This window comes from Perca fluviatilis, chromosome 23, assembly GCF_010015445.1.
Source record: "Perca fluviatilis chromosome 23, GENO_Pfluv_1.0, whole genome shotgun sequence".
NCBI classification, from domain to species: Eukaryota; Metazoa; Chordata; class Actinopteri; order Perciformes; family Percidae; genus Perca; species Perca fluviatilis.
Genome location: NC_053134.1, coordinates 6,182,459 through 6,205,201, shown reverse-complemented (window position 1 = coordinate 6,205,201; position 22,743 = coordinate 6,182,459). Strand labels below are relative to the sequence as shown.

Below are 22,743 nucleotides of genomic sequence, written 5' to 3'. Positions count from 1 at the left end.
TCCCGGCAGTGCGAGGCCGCGCCAGTGTAATCACTCTTTGCAGAAAATAAATAAATAATTGGGTCGGGGTCCAGGGCCACATTAACATCCTCCGTCAATACATAATCTCCCATAGCTATCAGCAGTCCTCCGTCAATGTGAAGCCACAAAGGAAGGGGCACAATGCAAACTCTTTAGGAGACAGCCATAAATGTGTTTCCCCCCCTTAGTGCCTATTCTGCCGCCACTTAACCATTCAGTAACAAGTCGTCCCCATTCCTCTATCCCCCCCCCTCTTCCCGCTGCTCCTTCTTCTCCACCCTTCCTTCCCTAATTGAAGTTAAACAGCTGAGAAATAGCGACCATGTTCCCCCCCAGATGGTTATAAATGTCAACATACTCTCCCACTTAGACTGACACTTCCCTGGGGAAGAGTGCGTCTGCAAGTGTGCATTTGTTATGGTAATCATCTTCCTCCCTCTCACATCTTTTGTGCAAATCAAACCAGTAGGGGGGCACTGTAACGCCCACCGCACTCGCTGGTGGCATTCGCCATTATCATCACAATCATTATGGCAACTTAGTTAAATGTTATTTTTTTTGAAAAGATGGAAGTGTTTTCTGCAGGTCCCCCAATTATTTTTTTAAAGCATGACTGAATCGATGAGGGATTAACAGCAGCATTCACTTTGTTCACTCGCTAACTCAGCCTCCCCCTCACTCGCAACTGTCTATTCTCTTTTGTTGATCCGAGTGCATGGCGGATTCAGAACTCCCAGCTCCATCAAGAGGTTCTAGGCGGCGATCTGATCCAACTTGGTTTTGACCATTTCTGTAAAATCCCATGATGCAGCTGTCTGTCTGTCTGAGACCATACTGCCCACGACATGCATTCACTGCCGGAGTCAAAAGTTTGTGGTGCAACTTAACTGGGTTTATAAAAAGGGTGATGCAAACTTTGCTACTTTGGGTCTGAAGCCAGACGTTTGTGCCGCCATTTAAATACCAGTTATCCCCAGGATGTAGTCTCGCATTGCCAGACCTACCTCCACAGCACTGCGAAGGAGGGTCTGGCTAGTCCACACAGCATTCAGAGATGGGAGAAAAACGTGCTCTGGTTTATTGGCATTTCTTTAAACCAATCACAATCGTCTTGGTACGGAGCAAAGGCGCTTCTGCAAAATAGTCTCGGGAAGGAACTTGTTTTGGTGGAACATGTTTAGGTTCAAAAGTCGTTTTAGTCGCGCAAAAGAAAACTCGGACTGGACAGATAGTCTAGCTAACTGTCTCGATCTACCCTGCAGAGATCTGAGAAAAGGTTAACCATAGTCCTCATAAACCAAACGGAGTTTAAAATGCCAACACAAAGAAAGCCCATGGTAACAGATATCCGGCCTAAAAGAGTGAAATCCGGCGGAATTTCCGTCGGCAATGGAGCAATCACGGATGTGGAACGTCGTGGATATAGACTACCCAGGATGTTACTCTTTGAATTAGAATTTGGACCACAGACCTTTAAATGTTTCACCTAAGGCTGTAATAATAATGGACACAGAAAATACTCACTTCTGATTGGCAGGCAGGATGTGAGCAAAATTGTATAGAGGTGCCAAGTGCACATGATTTTTTTATTTCATTTCATACTGTAAATTCTTAATCCTCAATGTTCCTCTATGTAATTAACACTGGAGCCTCCTGGATAATTTATTTATATATTAACATACACTATATTATGTTATGGTATGGCTGCACTGAATAGATCAAAGCTTAATTCATACATTGACATTCCAATTCGAAATCAACATTTGAATGCTGCATAGCCTTATTTTATTCTATTCATTCTGTTTAATGCCAGTATTTCTGCACAGTTGCAGAACAAAAAAATATGCTACACTAAAATCAATTTTGGAATCATTTCCAAAACTCACGTTTTTCACTCATGTTTTTATCCAACTAAATATTCTGCTTCAATCTATATTTGTAGGCCTTTTTCACTGTTAACAGTTTGCTCTCCCGCTGCTGCACACAAAGGGAGGCAAACACCTGTACTAGCAAGGCAGTCTAGCAGCAATCTAACAGCATAGTTTTTATGTACAGGTCATGTCCTTTGGACTTTTTGTCTAAGAACCAGAGATCTTCTAACGACAGGGAGTAGGTTTACATTCACACCAATATTCCACTATTATTCCGAATATCACATAACGAATTTGATACAAGTCATGTAAACAGTATATTCCGGTTGGATATTCCGATTAAGGCCTATTTCCGAATTTTCCGACTAAGATACGTGGGATATGCCGGTATTATTCGGGTTTAAGAGGCATTGTTTGGACAATGGGAATATGTGTCTCAATCTGGGTTTTTACCGCAGTTTACAGCCTCTTGCCTGTTCACAGCTTATGTTCAGCTCTGTGGGTTGCTATGGTTTCTGTTCACAAACCAACCAGCCAACAGTTTGCAAGGCTGGAGACCCGATAAAAAGGAGAAAGATAGCTACTTTTAAACATTATCAAAGATTTGGATGTCAGCAGGTTTTTGGATATGCGCACACATCACTACGCCGACCTTTTCAAGAAGCTGGTTGAAGGAATGAAAGAGGGAGGCTGTGTTCACACGGTCCAACAAGGCCGCTGGTAAACTTTGAAAAAATCCTACTTTGCGCAGCTACCTGTAAACGGGAATATTAGTGGAATACTCACTTTCATTAGCCATGTAAACAGCTTAGTCGGAATACCGTCTTTTTCAGAATAGGGGCCAAAACCGGAATATTATGTGCATGTCAACATAGTCAGTTGCGCACCTTCTGCACTGCTGATTCATCTGAGAGATCTTCATGCCCATGCAAACCTTGGAAGTGCTCCAAGTCACCTTGCATTGTCATTGCAGAAAATAACATGGGAGCGTTACTGACCAAACCGCCCCCCCCCATATTGCTACAGGTCGCACCACATGTAGTTCCAGTCAACAGTTTTAACATCGTTCTTGGTTGGTGTACAGGACGTATTGGGTTGTGCCTTCATGCTACGTGGAAACTAACCCAACGATGAGTACAATAAATAAACTTAATGAATAATTGTATTGCTTTAAATACAGCTACTCTATGCTGTGGTAAGTGGCCATGGTATAAGTACCATGATGTGATCTTTTGTGTCCTGATGAAGAAAATGATGGACATTATATCAGTGGACAGCGCTGACGGGCTTATATCCGGACTAATAACAGGCCAAAAATGGCAAACCATTACAGCGCTTATCAGCTAATCAGATGCATAGGAGTCTAATCTGATGCATTTCTCCCACTCTGAGCACTTTGTCCCAACACACACAACACTGGATAGAAAAATGTGGAGGAAGAGGATGGGGACATCACACTCAGACCATCCACCTCCTCCATCTCCAGAACAAGCCAAAGTGAACAGAAACAGACTGACCGTATCCCCTGAGGGCTTACTTTGGATCGCGTACACAGTTAGCAGATGCTACTGTACAACAACCAAAACAAGAACTACAGTGGACGGCGTCTAACAATCGTATCCATTCATTTGAGTCCAAAACTGAGCTTTTGAAGATCTCAAAACTACAAAAAGTAGCTGCTTGCCCATTATGCAAGCCAAAAGTCTTTATTCTTCCCCGCTTTTGTTCATCCATTCATCTGTTTCATCACAAGCACGCCTTAATATTGGAACAATCCTGATTGCTTCTCGAGGCGTTATCTGCTGAAAGGCTTCACTCCCTTTCGTCCTGCTCTCTAATTCCCGAAACCCTCTTCCTGTGTTTCCCCACTTCGTAGCATCGGGCCTGTTTATTCCCCAAGCTCTTAATCTGTTTTAAGTGGTGAATACTTTGGAACAGTGAAGAAAAAGGCCTTAACACGAAGACAGCCAAAGCATCCTGTGCCATGCTGCTATCCTTGGTGGTCTTCTAAAGCTCCCTCTCCCTCTGTTTCTCCATGTGATTGTGCCTGGTATGGTTGGAGGCTCATCGCAGCCTACATGTGATTTCACATGGGCTATAGAGACACTGAGCGCCTGTGGCTCTGTCCCTCCCACACACTGTCTGCTAGGAAGAGCTGTACCACTCACAATCCAATGTGTAGGTTTGCTGAGAAGCGCCTGTAGTGGTGGCACTGTGGCTGTGTATCGAGAGAGTGTGCGTTTGTGAGAAAGAGCGGGTGTGTGCTCACTTGTAAAGTGCGCGTTTGCTAGTTCGATGCCAAGACCACACATCCCGTACTGTTTTTGTGGAATCGCGCGCGGAAATACACAGGGGTGTCAGCCAGCGGTTTGGTAATAGTAAGTGACAGAGTGAGACGGGAGACAATGATGATCCCTCACCGTCCTGAAACGGATCGGTGCTGCCCCAGTCCAACCCCTTAGTCCCACGCTTGTCCCCGCTCCCTGGCCCTGAGCAGATAACCGCGGCGGGACAGGCTGAGGGAGTGTGGGCGCAGTGGGGCTGATAACCCAACCCAACCCCCCCCCCCAATGGTTTGTGGGTAGCGGCGTCACACTCCGTTCCAGCCCTCGGGGTGGAGGCATAAGGGGACCCGTCTTTTGATGTCCGCTCGGACAATGTTGGTCACAGTGGATTTCCTGAGCAGAGGAGAGCGGTGCACGGTCCCACACTATGTTAAAGAGCGCGGGACGGCAGCCATTTGTAGTCCTGTTTGGACAGGCGTCAGGGTGCAGTGGGCGGGTGATATGGACATTGGAACAAAGGGGATTGAGACAAGTGTCAACAACAACACCAACTACAGCCCAGCCTGTGTTTGATTTGATGTAATTTGCTTTGGCCAAAAGCAAGGGCTTTTAGTTTTACAGCTTCAAGGAACAAAGCCCAACCGAGATGTCAGACGTAAAGTTTCTCTGCCTTACACACAAAGAGGAATGTCCGACTGCACTTGCTGATCGCGGAAATCCTGTACCAGGTTTCAACATCTTTAAATGACCATTTTTTATCCCAAAATTTTAAATACCTAATTCCCCCCACCCACCACTGTATCATTATATCAAGGGAGAGCAGATTAGATGTGAAAATTTCCTGCAAAGATAGAACATTTGGACACACATCAACACTGTAATTTTTGACAATTTGACAAAACTAATGACCATATCACACCTCTGTAAGGTGTATTTAGTGTTATCACGGGAGGTAATTTTGTATTCATAAGCCAAAAATTATATGAAGTGTTTTCATTATAAGAGAAGAGGAAAAGGATGGCCTAAGAGCTGGTGCAATAGGTGGAGTGCTATTTTCATGCACTCATTTTTTGTTTAAAAGAATAAAAAACAAAGAAACTAAAAAAAGATTATAAATCTAAAATGGTAAACTGACAAGGCCAGGAGCATATCCGATGTGTATTAGGCCTCAAGTACTGTGCTGATTGCAATAAAATCAAGAGAGACAATAGAAGATACTCATAAAAAAATATATGTAGCATGCTTTAACGCAAGGCAATATGCTTGATATTGTATGAACGTAGGCGCGTGTGCGTTTGTTGTTGTGTGCGAGTGCCCGGGTGTTGTAGCAAACAAGCGAGCGGGGGCCCATAAATCGTGGCGCTATCAGTGGACCGGTCTTGGCCACCCTTGTGTTCTTTTATTGAATGTTATTGTAGCTGGACGGCCCCTTGGTAGATATTTCCTGGTAAGAAATCAAGATCAAAGCCGAGGGGTTCGGGTGGGTGAGGAGAGGAGAGGAAAGAGAGGAGAGGAGGAGGATGGGAACAATGACTGATGGACACTGGAGGAGAGGGGAAGAAGAGGGGATAAGAGTTGGAGTGGGTGGTCACTGGCACGGCTTTAAAGCTCTGGCAAAAAATGAGTGGTGATATTCAACTTAAAGTGAAAAGTGGGGGTGTGAGGAGAGATGTGATGTGGATTTAGGATCATCCTACGATGAAGGATGGAGACAATCTCACTATCGTTTTCGCTGATTGGTCACATGAGGGTGTTATTTTGTTTCTTTTTGGACAGTGTAGGAGTAAGAAAACACAGCAGAGATCAAAAAAAAATTACAACTTCTATGAGTTCCATGCAACAGGGGAAATGACAAAAAAAATACAAATGTATTATGGTAATGATGTAATTGTGTTAGTTGGCCTGTGACAAAGTGAGAATTCAGTGGGTGAATTTCTGCGTGAAATACCGATATACTCTCCTGTGATCTTTTCTCAAAGTTGACTTCTGTGTATTTGTTTTGCTTCAGTTGTTTTCTCGGGAGATATGAACGTGAATGTTTTCATGAAGAAGCAGAACCAGATTTAAAGATTTGTACCCAAATACCCCAGTGTGTCTGCAGAGGTGTACATGGATACAGCGTGAGAATGCCAAACGAGAAGTATGTCATCAGCATTGTCCTCCCTTGAAAGATAAGTTCATCATCAGAGTTCTAAGATAAAGTATTCGTAGCCTATGCACATCCTGTGATGTTTTACTACATTACTTATGAAAGTAATTGTGTGCATATCCCACCTTGCAGGACAAATAAAAAGTACTATAAACGAAAAGAATGTAATGTCCGCAACACTGCTTTAAACTCCCATATTTTGGGCCATTCAGACCTAATCAGACTAGTTGAAGCCAGATGGTGTGCCAGTTGAATCTGAGCCCTACATATATCCCTTCATCAAATGTGTTCACCATTTGCCTGAAGAAGACCCAGTAGGGTCGAAACGTTGCATTTATATTAAATATGGGAGTTTAAAGCACACATAGGGGCCATTTAATACATTAATTTTTATTTTTACAATTTACTTTAAGTGCAACTTTTTATCATATCCTACCCTGCAGCAACAACACTTCCCATGATGCAACCCATAGCATCGCCTGTTGAATCCTCACTGTCTTTCAAGATCAGCATCATCAGTTCGTAACACAGGCTTTTCTTTACAAAAAGGTGTACTCTCCATGCCCAAACCAATATAACCCTGAGGACATCAACAGCATTTATGTAGTGTAATGATCATATTTCATTGCTCCACTGATCCATTTATTTTTGCTCTATCGTTGTCACACAAATACTGGAAATCAATGTGTTGTTTCAATGCTCTGAGAAATAAAATACATCTTCTTTGTAGCACCCATGTTGTTTTCACATTACGACTTAAAGCTCATGAACAAAACCGGAAGAACTGAAATGGGACTATCTGAAGAGCACATGAATGCACCGTCGGCCTTGGCGGAGGTTCTAGTGCCATTGTAGTTTTCATAGTAACAGTGCACCTTACAATAAGTAAATAGACTTTTATGAGTAAAAGCTTGCCCCTTTAAGCAACATTCCATCTCTACAATATATTGTGATGAGGTAACAATATGATATTAGATATTTCAAGTGTTTGTTAAGTTTTCATGTTCCAGCGTAAAACACATACCATTTTAAATATTTAAGATGCATTTATAAAACTTGGAGAACTTGAAATGGAGTCAAAGGAAATCCAGATTTCTGGTGTTATAATGCTAAAGGAAGCCGGTGAGAAGAGGGAAACTCAGAGTAAAAAAGTTCTCAAGTAGGGTAATAAAAGTGAAATCAAACGATTCTTCATGTTACTGTGAACCCTCTGAATCCCTTCTGATCCACTGTTACAGGGATTCTGTAAGTAAATCTCACTTCATACACCCTCGCTGTCTTTTCCTCGGTACCTTTCCATATACACAAAATGTAATACATTTGTCAGTAAGCCCGAGTGCATCTCCTCGTGGGCGTGATTTGTTGGACTTCCCTGTGGCCTCGCTCTCCTTGCCTTTAATTGCTGTGGGGATCACAGGGTGGCAGGGACAGAATGGCCTCAGAGATTCGCGCTGACTCAACGCGCTGGCTTACGAAAACAAGCGCTTCTCTCCAAAGATAGACACTCATTTCCAAGAGGAGGCTGGGTTGACTTGGTCGCTCTTAAGTGGGTAGTTTGGAAATGGTTGAAAAAGCCGGTACACTGGTCGTCTAACGCTCTTCTCATTTTCTCTCTCTTGCCTCCTGTAAAACGTCCCTCTTATCGCCTCCTTTCTCATCTCCTTTTCACTGAATTCCCTTTCCTTCTCTTTCTTGTCCATTCCACTCAGCTACGGTCCTTTCCGTTGGCCTCCTTGCCCCTGGTTTCTTTTCCAGTGGTTTCCTTTCCTCTAACTTTATTCCTTTCCTTCCATTGCTTTCCTGCCTACCCCTTTCTTTTTGCTGGCTTCCTTTCCTTTGCTTTCCTTTCCACTGGCTTCCCCTCTTCTCCTAACTGCTTCCTTTCCTTTCCATTGGCTCCCTTGCTTCTCTTTTCCTTTCCGCTGGCTTCCTTCACTCCCCTCCTAATCTCAGCCGAGCACTGGGAGCAGATAAGGCTTATTTAGTGTTTGGAGTTCCCCCTCTGTCCTACTGGCACTAGAACATCTCCTACCAGGCCAAGGTAGATGAGGACAGCAGATACAGAGCAGGGGGCTTTTTGTGTACGGAGGATTTGATCGCATCCTGATCACTAAACACAGAAACACACTCTGACTCGGGGTCACATACACTCGGATCAGACATACACTACTTCTGGCTAGTGGTGTAAATCACACATTCATTACGATATGATATTATATTGATTCTTGGGACGATACAATATTTACCGATATCAAAGTCTGCCACGATACGATGTCGAGTCGATTCAACTCAGGGGCCTGCGACCGATACAATGAAGTACCATAAGCCTATTTAACACAATCAGTTACGTTTATATATATTTACAAAAAGCAACTAAAATGTGATTTGAAGAATGTCATTACTAAGCTCTTCCAGACATTTAATTAAAAAACAAACTACTCTTTTTAATAAAAAAGAATAAATATAAAGTGGGAATTTCAAAATGTCAAAAGATGACGTTAGTATCGATGTTTTCACTTTGTATCGATCATATAATAACAGCATTTCACTGTCAGTTAAATGATCCAATTCTGGAGCTGCTATAGCTAGGATTGGGCATCGAGAACCGATTCCTATACTTGGAATTGTTTAAAAAAAAATTACGATCCCAGTAGAACGGTTTCTTTATTGGAATCGTTTGGAATCGGTTAGGGGATTTGCTTTCAAATCCGATCATCGCTTCCCAATTTAATAGGCACAAGTTTTGGTTTCCAAAGCGGCCGGGCGCTTGTTGTGTTGCAGCCTTGGAGCACAGTAAGCAGCGCTCTAGTGTGGCTTTATTTTATATTGAAAAAGCCCTGTTAAACTGCAAATCAAAATAAAACTTTCCTCTTATTTGTGAAAATAGGCATGTGACCCTCAAAGAATCGGAAATCGAGAATCGATAAGAACCGGAATCGAAAGGAAGAATGGGAATCAGAATTGTTAAAATCCAAACGATGCCCAACCGTAACTGTAGCTGCTTGTTAAACAACAAGATAGTGTATAAAGCTGGCAGTTCCCCCCAGCTTGTAGTTGTACGTGCTAAGCTAGGGTAAACGCCTCATGTAGCGATCTCTGAATGAACTTCATCTTCTCCTCTAAGTCCCTGTTGAAAAGCACAGAAAGCGTACGAGTACTTCTTTAAACACGGTCAAATTCAAAGATTTTTAATGTGTGTACAAAAAGAACATACTAGCTGATTGTATCCAAAGATATCTAAAAGGCTGTTGTTATCGGTTCTGAAAAAATCCAAAACATGTAGCCCTAAGGTGACCCCATATAGGTTTAAGATGCACACAGATGAGCATCTTACAGCAGCAGCTGCTCTGGTTATTGTGATTAGAGCAGTGCTTTAGTGATTTGGCAAGATGCTCTGGTGATAAACAAGTGATTATGTACATGATCTACTCCAGCCATCCCCCTCCTCCATCATCTCCCTTCTACCCCCCCAAAAGCCCACATGTTGGATCGGTGTGTCTGAGTCTCCGATTCGACTCTGCGATTCAACGGAGGCTCTGGAGAGAGACTACCTCGGGGAGGCCTACACAGATAAGCATTTAAAAACACTAATCTCCCAAAATCACCAACACTCCCAGATAACCCGTCTGCTTGGGCAGTGATCAGGCGTGGAGATTATGGATGTGATCTGATCACTCCTTGTGATATCAGATTGGGGGGGGGGGGGTGTTTGAAATAGATTTGGAGTTGTTCTGCTCCAAAACGGAAATGATCCAGTATCCAAAATCTCGCTGAGAAAAAAAAAAGTCAGAGAATACCGTCCCATCTAAACTCACTAACATGCCCCCAATTCAACTTCCCTGTTTGGAAACTCCACCTGCAGAAAGTAACAGTTAAAGTGATGGTTCGGAGTAATTTCACCCTAGGGTCCTTTGCACCATGACCTCTAGCAAACAACCCCCCAGAAGCTTTTTTCACCTGGGTTGAACATTGGGAGAGTTAGCGTTATCAGCTGAATAGCTTAGTGCAGGCGCTAATGGATCCAAGAGTGTATCTTGTAAGTTACCCCACTAATAATGTCCAAAATGATACCAAACTTCTACAAGTAGTACAAATAGGTTATGTACTCATAAAACGTGATGGATTGGAAAGTTTGTAAGTACACCAGGAGTTTATTTAAATAACACTTGCCTGTTGGCTTCTGCTCTCTGCTGCTACCGGCAGTAAGACGAGTGCTGGACGTCTACAAATTACAACACCGAAAAGAGATACAACACAAATATTTATTAATTTAACTTATTTTTTAAAAGTAAGTGTTGTAGTACAAATAGTGAGAGAAATTATAATTGAGGTAAGTTAGGAGACACTACCTTATTTAATCATTAAATTAATAAGTGCTTAGGGACGTCTACAAATTACAACACAGAAAAAAGATACAACAAAATATTTATTAATTTAATTATTAAATAAGGTAGTGTTTCCAAACTTGCCTCAATTGTAATTTCTCTCTTGCCATTTGTACTACAACACTTACTTTTAAAAAATAAGTTAAATTAATAAATATTTGTGTTGTATCTTTTTTCTGTGTAATTTGTAGACGTCCAGCACTCGTCTTACTGCCGGTAGCAGCAGAGAGCAGAAGCCAGCAGGCAAGTGTTATTTAAATAAACTCCTGGTGTACTTACAAACTTTCCAATCCATCACGTTTTATGAGTACATAACCTATTTGTACTACTTAGAATGTACGGTAGAAGTGTAGTATCATTTTGGACATTATTAGTGGGGTAACCTACGAGATACACAGTTGGGTCCATTAGCGCCTGCACTAAGCTAACCAGCTGATAACACTAACTCTCCCAATGTTCAATCCAGGTGAAAAAAGCTTCTGGGGGGTTGTTTGGCTCGAGGTCATGGTGCAAAGGACCCTAGGGTGAAATTACTCCGAACCATCACTTTAAGCTATTTAGTTCGTCTTGCTAAATAGTGAGCATGCATTTTGTCTAAAGAAACAACGCCATCTTTCAGGATATTTTTGGTATAGGAGTCTGTGAAATTATCTCTAAATTATACTTAGTCCTGAACTCTAGGTTCATAATTCACTAGTTAATAAGTGTCTTGACTTTTAAGCTGTATTTGTTGACTGTACCTGTGTTCCATCACCTTGTTTTGGTGGTAATGTTTTTGTACATTACCACCAGATCACATACATCTCACTGTTGTGGGGTTCAGTATTCCCCGATAGCCTTAATCAGACTACACGGACACATTCACAGAGTTGAATGTTAAGAGTTTCACCGTAAAAGTTCATGGGCTTTTTTTTTTTTATTTTGTTTAAAAGGTTATTGTTTTTGGCCTTTACTGCCTTTACTGATAGGACAGATCAAGTGTGGAAAGTGGGAGCGAGGGGGGGTGACAACATGCAGCAAAGGGCTGCAGGTTGGAACCGAACCTGCAGCTGCTGTGACAAGGACTGAGCCTCTATACCTGGGGCGCACACTCAACCAGGTAAGCTCACCAGGCGCCCCAAGTCCATGTGTTTTTTTTAACCGTGGAGTAACTTTGAAGGAATCCAGAAACTTCTTGTGAGGACTAACCACTAACCAGTGAGCTGAGATGCTGCTACATTACATGCTTGTGTGTTTCTGTAGGCTATATCATATATCCCCTACTTAACATTTGTTGTCATTTATAATTCATGTCAAAGGAGACTAGCCTCTATTCAAACACTAAGAGCAGTCAATTAAGTGAAATATATTTGAAGAAGGAACTGAAAGGAAGAACCACAATTCTGTGGTTCTTCCTTTAAAAAGGTTGGAGCAAAAATAACAGTTTGATATAATTTAGTCTGGTATATGCTGAATTATGCCATAAAGGTCTATGTCAGGTGGAGAAATTGATTTCAGGTGTGCATTTTTCTCCACTACATGCTTTATTCTGTCATTTTTCAGCCCATCTTTCTGCCATTAGGTCATGCTGCACCGCTGTTCTGATCCGTACAATGGATACAGGCTCCTTGTTTTGGTTGGGCCTCAGGTAAGCACCGACTAAGCAAGGGCTTCCAAAAAAAAAAAAAAAAGGCCTTTCTCATCTTTCTACCAGAGCGTGGCATAACTGCAGCACAGACAAAACACCAAAAGAAAATCTAAAGCTGATCAGCATCAAAGCCGCCACTCCTCTATCTTCTCTCTCTGTTCTCCGCCATCGCTCCTTTCACACAAACCCAGCTTCGCCCAACTGTTTCCCCGTCCTCTCCCTGACCTCGCATCGCTCTTTTTATCCACTGATTATCAACGGCCGTGGCTGGTTCACCCCCCTCGTCTTCTTTTCTCTTTGCTCATCCCTCTTTTACACCATGTGTGGGCTGCAGCTCAACAGGAGGTCGTCCACAGGTAACTCAGTGGAGCGGCCCGCAATGCTAATGCACAGAGAAGAAGAAAGTAGAAGTAGAAGAGTAATAGGATTGGGGGGGGGAGTGGGGGGTCCTAACAACACACCATCATCACCACCACCACCATCATCATCATCATCGGAGCCTTAATCAAGCCCGGTTACATCTCAAACCAGCCTTGAATGTTTGCCGCTCGTAATAATGTGCACCTTCTGTCTAATTTGACCATTATTCAGGCCTGTCAGACCGCAATTATTTAGAGCTTATCTCTCTCGCACACCGAATGACGCGTTTGTCACGCTCTTGCTCCACACACACACACACACACACACACACACACACACACACACAGCTTTAGAAATTCCATTGATGCCTGCATGTGATAGGACCTGCTGCCCACATTTCACCCTCCACCCCCTCTCCTCCCCCCCTCCATCATTACTGCATTGATTACCTTGGTTGGCTTATCATCTACACATATTCAATCTCATCAAGAGAAGCCACACACATGGCTATGGCGCATATTGTTTACGCATAGATGGAGATTGCATTGTTGTTTATCCCCCCCGAGTTTGTTTATTCTATTGGCTGATTTGTGTTTAGTAATGTCATCTATCCCCCTCTGGACTTGGAGCCAAGCAGTGGGGAAAGAAAAGAAAACACAATCTCTCCACATTCAGATTGGCTGAGAATGGGACGCGTGATATTGGGTTTCTATGATCTTTTGTGAGCAGTAATTTGATGCCACGCAAAAGTGTTTAGCGGAACAAACACAGAAACGTTGTTAAATGATATCATAAATTAGTGATCAGGAGGAAGCGGAGGAGGGAGACGGAGATATGTATGCATTTACTGCAGTGATTGGGTTACATTTGCCATAACAAGACCAATGTTCCAAATTCTTTTTTTTGACATCCCAATTTAGTTAGTGTTATTTGGAGAACAAACCAGCCATGTAATACACAATAAAAGTTGGAGTAATGAGGTTTTTAGGCAATAAAGGCAATGGATGTGGCTGTTATTAAAGCATCCTTACAATTGTAAAAACAATTCTTATCAACTGGGAAACGCTACATTTTCCGAGGATGAGGAAATGAGGCGGCAAACAAAACTAGCCATCAGATAGCGCGCCTCCTTAATTCTCTCATCCCCTGTTAAATAATATCATTATCATTGCCTAATGACGATGGTGCAGCAGTGCTTATGGAATAAGCCGATTAGGACAGAGACAAACAGCGTGGGGCCAGGAAGCACTGCGAGGCCATTTACCACTTCACACGGGACAAATGAGTGTGTCCCCACCATCTTTCCTTCTCTCATTCCCTTTTTCAATCTCCCATCCCCTCCACACACACACAAACACACACACCAATTCCATTTCTTTTTTTTCTTTTTTTTTTACACCAAGTCATCATGAAGTATTTGATTTCCTCTCCTCCCTCCTCTGTCTCCTTCCCTCTCTCCATTCCACCTCCTTCCTCCCCCTTTCTCCTTTGTGCGGAGGTAATCGTAGATGCAAAGGGAAGGGGGCCGCGGGGCTCTTATCAGCCCATAACATCTGTTGGCGTGTCAGGTGATGAGATGGAGCGCTCGCGGCCTGCCGGCGGCCTGGACGGCTCCTTTAATGCAGAGAGGGGAGTGTGCAAACAAACAGCGGCTGATAGGGTCTATGCTTGTCACAATCGCTCAGGACCGTGATCTATCTTCCCCCTGCCTTTTCGCTCGCTTTCTTTCCCCCCGCTCTCCCTCTCTGTCTCCATCTTCCCCTCTCTTACTTGAGTGCCCATGTTCTTCTTCACTTTCCCTCACCCCCCCAAAGACCTCTCACTTTTGCACCGTGCACCCTCCTTTCCTCATTATGCTTCTAGAATTTAACCTCTTCTGTTTGTTTCATGATTATGGATGTGTGCACAGCGTTGATCAGGTTGTTGTAATGGTTTTCGGGAGCCTGCAAACAGAGAGGAAAGGGAAGTGGCTGTCTTGACGGTGAGATGCAGCAGATAAGATGGTCAGCGGGACTATCAGTGTAGACTTACAGTACTGTTATCAGGAGCCATGCATGCACAAAGAAAATGTTTCGGGCCTTATCAACATGCTCATTTCCACAATCATCAGCAGCATCAACAGGGCCAGCACCGTCATTATCATCATCATCATATCCATCATCATCACTGTCATTATTAACAGTATTGGCATTGTGACGGAGAAAACCATCAGGATCATTATCAAGGTCATGCATTTTCCTGTCATTTCTACTCAATCTGCCGGTTTCAAACTCCAGACTGTTTCTGAAAGACAGTTCAGCAGAATTAAAAAAAGAGGCCTTTGGTTTGGTGTATTGACAACCTTCTAATGTACAGATTATTTTCGGGATAGAATTAGGGCTGGGCAATATATCGATATATCGTAATATGAGACTAGATATTGTCTTAGATTTTGGATATTGTAAAATTGTAATATGGTAAGTGTGGTATTCTCCTGATTTTAAAAGCTGTGTTAAAAGTAAAGTGATTTACTTTTCTGAATTTAGCAGACTGTTCTAGCTGTTCTATAATTTGCCTTTACCCACTTAGTCATTGAATTGACACGTCTGATGATAATTTATCAATTTTCATTGTATAAATAACATTTTGTTAAAGCACCAATTGTCAACCCTAGAATATCGTCGACATCGAGGTATTTGGTCAAGAATATCGTGATATTTGATTTTCTGCATATCGCCCAGCCCTAGATAGAAGGATAAGTCCTGGACTTGTGTCCACTGGTACCCCACCAACCATTATCAAGACAGAGACAGGCGACCCTTATCTGCCATTAGAAAATCAGAGCTTAATAATAAGGAATTAACTAACATTTTTTTTAAAGAAAATAAACGAGGTAAAACAATTCAGACGCAGAAAAAAAGTCATCAAATCACATCATAAAAGTATTAATAATGTAGAGAAGTTCAGAATAGTCCCCACTTCTTATACTGAATGTAATAGATTAAACTTGGGACAATACCAATTACCATTACTTTTTACTAACTGGGGGCATGCTTCTCGGTGTAACGTAGCTTAAGGCTATACATTGTTCATACTATAAAACAGTTATTTTAGGCATGTAATGCAAAATTAAAATCAATTAAAAACTATTATAAAAAAAAAAAAAAACATTACGGATCAAACACAACGGGCAGTCAGTAGGGGTGGGCCTCATGATATGATATCATCACAATACTTACGTCACGATACGATATTATTGCGATTTTAAACATATCGCAATATTCTGCGATATATTGCAATTTATTACCTTTTTTCCCCCAAATTCAAATTTTTTCCACTTTCAAAGATGTCCCCAAAAGGAATCTTTGTCAACATCTTTTTTTATCTAAAAAGATCAATTTTGCGGTTTGTTCATCTCACTTGAATTTTATTGCTGCAAAATGGGATTGTCAAGCTGACAAACCAAGACCACCAAATATAATAATAATAATAATAATAATAATAATAATAATAGATCAATACTTGGCGTGTATCGATACAGTTTTGCCACGGAAATTATCGCGATACCTAGCAGTCAGTGTCATCACCAATCCAGTGTATTTGAACAGTGTGTTAACACATACAGTACATTATCCAAAGATTTTCAAAATGAGACATATTCATCGATTTCATATGATAGAATTAAACACTTACCAGTCACCTTGTCTACCACACTGCAAGAAGTCTGATGCTGAGAGACCAACAAATGCCATTTTAACACAATGTGCAACATTATTTATATGCTTGTTTTGAATGTTCTAAGTTTCTTCATTGTAGTATTTGTATTATGATTTGTATTTGGTCTGATTTCCCTTTTTTTTTGTATCATTATGGTTCTGTGCATTTGCCAACCACTCCATTCTGGTATTGTTCTTGTGACATGTATTGTACTTTATGTCGTATAATTCAATTATTCATTTTTGTTCATTTATTTTCTTGATGGTTTGGTTCAAGCCATTTCAAATAAACTATAGTCAACACATCACTGGATTTAAAATGAAGTCACATGGCTTCCTGCACTCAGGATCTATCCGTTTCATCCTTCCATTCAATATCTAAAGCGGATATTCTGTTCAGGAACGCATTGATCTGGAGCCTATCCCAGCATACAATGGGTGGGAAGCAGAGTACCACCCAGTATGGTCGCAAATGTATCCAATATACAGGAACAAGCATTGAAACCTAGGCAATTAAGAGTAACTTATTCATTCACAAATATGTCACAGCAGTCCCATCAGGCCTTTCTGCAGCATTTAACGCAAGTCTGACAAACTGTAGAGAAAGAAATGTGAATTTGAGGAAGTTGTATGGTTCAGTATATATCAAAAAAGCACATTTTCACATGAACAACACTTGATAAAGAGGTGTAAATGTGGGATGTTCTTTCTGGTCTTGACATTCTCAAAATGTTTGAGTCATAAGAATAAACCTACTCCCCTTTATTACAGCTGGTTAGCTCTAACCATGAGAACTGGTCAAATGAAAATGTGTTTTACAATAAGCTGCAAACCATCAGTCTATGACTTGTCGAGCAAAAAAACACATCAATGTAATCTTTCTTTGGTGACAGGGAAGTCCACATTGTCAAGAAACATTGAAAACTACTTCCTTGAGCAAGCCACAATGGGTTTCAAAACAAAATGATAAAAAAAAAAAAAATACTGAATCAAATTGGAACTTTAACCCACAGCCAGCAGACCCTTTGCTCTCTATCTCATCCCAAATGAAATAGGATTTCATCCCCATGTCTAAGTACTTTACAGGGACTACATCAGCCCGTGTGCTGAACTGTACTGCTCCTTCTGAAGCTACACAACTATAATGTAATTGTCAGATGGCTTGTGGCAGCAAGATCAATAGTTAGTAATTCCTTGGCTGGGGGTCTGAGAGTCCTCACCCTGCTCTGTCTGTCTGTCTGTCCCCCCCCCCAAGCTAGAATGTCCTCTAATGGAGCAGGCCAGATCTAATCACGGCAGTAATTGAAGTTTACTTTGAAGCTTTCAATCTAGGAGAATATTTAAAGACAAAGCCACCATGAAACACTATCTACTGTCCCAGGCCTGATGTGATCTGGATCTAGTGGCCTCTTCAATAATAGATGAGAGTCTCAAACATACTTTTATCCCTCCATTTGTCATGTTTGTGCATTAGATTTAACTTAAAGTCAAGATTCAAGGGTCTGTGCGTCAGCTTTTTTGAAGGCCAACGCAAAAGCAGATATCGCAGTACGTGTGTGGCAAAACGGTGAATGGCAAAGCTATGTTTTAAGAGATATTCAACTTGTTTAGGGTTGGTAAGGAGGTTGCTGTGGATCAGTTTCTGGACACCAAAAAAATTAATTAATTTAATTAAAAAATGATTTTTAAAAAAGCAAATTTTCTAGGGCTGTCCTCCACTAAAGAAATTGTTACATGATTTTGTCATCCAATCCATGAGTTGGATTACATACGATATGTAGAACTGAGTTTCTCCACAAAGAATCAAGCAAATGTTGCGTTTACCAGAGATGTGCTCATAAGTTTCTTGTAAATAAGTCATTCAGCATGAAAAAAGTATTAAAAATGACTAATCGACCAAGGAAGAAACCAAACGACTTACCCCTATTTTCCACCGGGTGAGTCTGCGCTGCGTTCCGGAGGTGCCGCGACCCCCGCAAGAAATCGCAGCCATTCAAGTCAATGCTTGATCATCCACCGGCCGCGCCCACAGCGCGTCCCAGAAGCATGCGTTAAGCGGCTCTCCGCTAAATATATGCGCCAGTTCTATTTTCACGCAAACCGTGGGCTGTTCAAACTGCCAGGGAGGGAAGTGAAACAGCGAGAGAATGCAGTCAATTTACAAAAAGACATAGCCCCCCCCCAATATCGTATATGTCTCCTCTACAACACCACGGACAACGAGAGATTCATCTTGGAGGTGGAAAAACATAATACGACATCACAGATCTTATTATTATTATTATTATTATTAATTAATAAAAAAAAATTAAGGAAAAGGAAAGAAAAGGTATGGAGTTAAATTATAGGAGAGCTTGGAGTGGAAGGTATACTAGCTAATAAACACCTGATTGTTGTGACTGTAAAGTACTTGTAGAGACAAAATCTGCGAGTCGGGCAGCAAGACGCTCCGCTTTTGAGACGCTGGCGGTGTGGTGTGGAGGAGGACTGAACAAAACCGCGGGGAAATCGGTGTAATCGACTAAGAGGGGGCAGCCCTAGGATATCCTTTACCAAAGAAAAAAAACATCCCACCATTTTTAATCTAGACTAGAAATGTAGATATAGGCTAGTCCTCATCAAGCTCAGTACAATCAATGCAGACATCAGTGCAATTGCCTGACAAATAGTGGAAGATAGCGGACATTAAATACTGTATCATTAGTTTGAAAGGCACAGACAAAATGTGGATGTGGACAGACGATGTAGCAGAGTAGTTGGGTAATGATTGGCTATACGGTCAAAGCCAAAAGATATAATATATGTTGCATACAAATAAACCTCCTTAAAAGATCTAAACCTCTACAGTGACAATTCTAACCATTTACATGCCCTTAGTTGTGGTTGAGCAATTTATGGAGTGTAAAATCTGAACAAAAAAGTAAGTCTTTTAAGTCAAGTCACATGGACAGGGTTTCTCCTGCATCAAGGTTTTTTTGGCGCACCCCCAAAGAGGTTTTAGCCAGCCCCAAAAGGAAAATCACCAGCACCAAAATGATAAGAATTGAGAATAAAAATGGCAATTCAAATCCTCTCTACATGTGTTTAAGAGCAATTTACCAAACAACGTTGAACAAGCAGAACATAAACTTGAATAGGAGCGCTAATCTCAGTTTTATCAGTTTTTACCCCCCCACCCACCCACCCAAAAACAAAAAAATGCATGGAACAGATTCATCATATGAAAAGAGGGAACATTGGCTACTACAAAAGGATATACCAAGCTTTGCACAGCAGAATGATCATTAAATTATGATTATATACTTTCCCCCAAAAAAAGGCTTCAGAGCTCACAGGTGGATGATGCTGGGGTTGGAGCTTGTGAAATGCATAACGAACAACAGCAGCAGTAGCATTAAGTGATTAAAACAAGAGTTTGCAAAGATCCAATAACCGCCTTTAAAGCAAAGGCAACCACCTGCAGCAAAACAATTCAGACACACATTACTCACATTTGTCAGTTTACACCACTTGCACGATGTAAATCAACATTTAAAAAAACATCACACTGATCATGCAACAATCCAAGCAAAAATGAGCACAGCCACCACAAGAAAGTACAATTAATAACAATGCAATAAAAATGCACATGAGTAGAAAAGCAGCCGCATAACGGCTATTATCAGCCAATAAATGCCAAAACATCAACCACAAGCAGATCTGTGAGACAGCAATGAAACCGCCGGAAGCACCGGCAGCATACCAAGATTATTAAGCACACAAACATCAAGCAAGCAAACATCAACTGAACAGACCGATAAGAGCATCAGTCTGCTACAAAAACCCATTCAGCCCATGATTAACATTGCAACGGTATCGGAACGCACAAGACAATCAGCCAAAAGAAAAATAGTCTCAAGTGAAATACATTATTAAATTATAATTACTACAATTAACAACAGCCACATAAAAGCAGAAATTAGCAAGCAGATCCAAAAAAAAATAGACAGCAGCATCAGAAGCTTCATAGATTTTGCCAAGCACACAAACAGTGACTAAGCAAATCCAACTTACAAACATAACAGAAAGTGTTGCATAAAGTCATTCAGCATGAAAAAAGTATTAAAAATGACTAATCGACTAAAGAAATCTAGTCGACTGAGACCAAAAAGACCTACCCCTATTTTCCACTTTATGCAACACTTTCTTTTTTACGATTATTTTGGCCATTTTAGGCCTTTATTTAGGACAGCTGAAGACAATGAAAGGGGAGAGTCAAACGCGCGGCCGCTGCATCGAGGAGTAACCTCTATACATGGGCGCCCGCTCTACCAGGTGAGCTACCCAGGGGCCCATCTCAGCAACACGTGGGCCTCAAAGTTTGCAGTGAGCAGGTTATGCAGCATATGACCATTAGCATACAGATATGAGCTTATGGCTGGTAATGCGTGTAGACCTTCGAGTAGGAGCTCTAATGCTTTGTTAATATTAAGCGTGTGGAGAAAATGTCAATGTGATAATGTTAAGCCATGTTGAGTTTCCCCACGACATGCATATTGTATAAGAATAATGGTATGAATGGGCAGCATGCAAGAAAACAGCCATGTAAACTAGAGATGTTCCGATACTGCCTAAAACGCTGGTATCGGTATCGGGAAGTCCTGGAGTTTATGCACCGATCCGATACCTCGTAATAAAGCCCTAAAGGAAATCTACGTTAAAATAGTTTATTTATGTTCTTTTTCCGTTATAACTGACTGTCAAACTGGATAATAAAAGAAAGTTCTGTGGCATTCATTGTTTGTGTTTGTTAATGTTTCACAAAGAGTTTAACCTGAGCTAGACAGACAACAAAGATAGAAATCATATCACATCCATACAGGGATAGTAGTATACAATTGTTAAAACATAATAAAATATATGACACACTGGTATCGGATAGGTACTCGGTATCGGCCGATACACAAGTTCAGGTATCGGAATCGGTATCGGGAAGCAAAAAAATTTATCGGGCCATCTCTAATGTAAACTTACATCATTAAAGCCAACATACAACAGCCCACAACAACACTGCAACAAGCTACTGCAACCAATACAGCTCATTACAGTCATAGTACATGATGATTCATATTACACCCTCATGTAAATCAATGGCTTGAAGGCCTCATAATGCACACACAACAGCCAAAAGAAAAATAAACTCAGTCCCAACAAGAAATTAATTTGAAATTGGTATGCAGTAAATGGTAATGCAAAAACAGCACATAGAAAGATTAAAGCGCCATAAAAGCAGATATTAGCAGCCAGCCAACACCCAAGATATCAACAACAATTTAGATGTCTGAGAAAAAGTAGACTCCAGCAGCCAAGCACACCAACAGCAACTTAAGAGACAAGACATGACTCAACACAAATGTTAGCAAAAGTAGCTCCTACCTTGCTGAAGTGAAGCATTGATCTCTGGCATCCAAAAAAGGGCAGGAAACTCGGATGAACAGCCGGCAATGTCCCCGTCAAAGAAGTCCTGAAGCAACATAGTGAGACTGGTGGTGACTGGCTGGCTAGTTAGCTAGCTTTCTTAAATGTTACATGGGACGTTAGCATCTCCAGCACCAACAACAAATTAAGAGACAAGACACAACTCAACATAAATGTTAGCAAAAGCAACTCCTACCTTGCTGCAGAGGCGGTTTAAAGATTATTTGCTTGCAGCTAGCCGTTAGCTTAGCAGAGTTCATAGACAGGTTGGTCTCTGTTGGCATCATGGTTGGCAGCCATGCCAGCCATGCCAGCCATGGCAACAAAGGAGTGGGCGGGGCTTCGACAGTTAAAATAGCCCGCCTTTCTGAACTAGGGGTGCGTTTGATATCAGCATTGGTGGCCCAATGGTTAGCACTGTGGCCTTACAGCAAGAAGGTTCTGGGTTCGAGTATAGGTCGTTCTGGGCCTTTCTGTGTGGAGCTGTATGTTCTCCCCACGTTTGCTCTGGTTTCCCCCACCATCTAAAAACATGTACTAGATTCTCCAGTCAGTGTCCTTGAACAAGGGTTCCGAGCTGGAGTTGGTCCATATGTGACTATAATTATAGTCACATATGAATACATATCAACGTAACATATCAATACAATCATACATATCAATACAATAAGGTACTTTAAAGTACCTTATTGTATTGATATGTTACAGTCAGACCATTCAGATTTCACAGTAAAGGAAAGTCCATGACAACATCTATGAAAGGCAAAGTATTTGGGGTTTTATAAATAAAATTGACTAAACACTTAATATGGCTCTTTTCAAACCCGCCACACTCCTTTGACAAAAACAAGTCATTTTACATTGCAGAATACGGGAGCTGCTGGTCTAATGCC

At 41.5% G+C, this 22,743-nt stretch overlaps 1 long non-coding RNA gene across 1 annotated transcript in view; it reads right to left on the bottom strand.

Annotated features, from left to right (window-relative positions):
* Positions 1-22,158, bottom strand: part of LOC120553126 — a 106,856-nt gene extending 84,698 nt beyond the window's left edge. Inside the window, exons 1-2 of the long non-coding RNA XR_005638108.1 lie at positions 22,047-22,158; positions 21,809-21,896 (exon numbers count right to left, since the gene is read on the bottom strand). This is a non-coding gene — a long non-coding RNA (uncharacterized LOC120553126). The remainder of the gene's footprint in view (positions 1-21,808; positions 21,897-22,046) is intronic.
* Between the last annotated feature and the right edge of the window lie 585 nt (positions 22,159-22,743).